The sequence below is a fragment of the Gavialis gangeticus genome, unplaced genomic scaffold (assembly GCF_001723915.1).
Source record: "Gavialis gangeticus isolate Ggan-Ray unplaced genomic scaffold, GavGan_comp1, whole genome shotgun sequence".
Taxonomy (NCBI): Eukaryota; Metazoa; Chordata; order Crocodylia; family Gavialidae; genus Gavialis; species Gavialis gangeticus.
In genome coordinates, this window is record NW_017729009.1 from 13,990,179 (window position 1) to 13,990,755 (window position 577).

Genomic DNA, 577 nt, shown 5'->3' on the forward strand with positions numbered 1-577 from the left:
GTATTGGTGGTATTGCAGCCATACAGGCCCACAGCAATGGACATGGAAATCTCTATGAAGGGTGGGCGAACCTGGATAGCAATGGTACTGCATCCATTACATTGGTTGTACCAATGTAAATCAACTTTTAAAGAAGGCATAATGACCCCATAGTTTACTTGGTACAAACATTGATCCATTTTGTGCTGCTGCTTTAGCATAATATGCAGAAGGGGTCTGTTCCTCAAGAAAACACCATTCCTCTTTCGCCCACCCTTGTGCGAAGCAGGTGTCCATCTGCTTTTGTTTATGTTGCACCATTGGTTTTCGCAGCTGCTCCAGAAGAGTGACGCCAAAGCCTTTAGGTGCCCGACCAAAGCTGTAGTATTGTAGCCAGCTTAGCTGTATTGGCTGGGAGTATAAAAATGTGTATGGGTCAAAAACCTGGTGTTGATGTAGCTTTGCTGATGGAAAAATGCTTTTATCAGCGTAGTTGGCAGTGTTTGGGAAGGTGACATGGTATGTTGCTATTGATATTCTTTTATGCTTCTATTTAGGGGGGTTCAGCACTCACTGTGATAGTAGAGGCTTCGTGGTA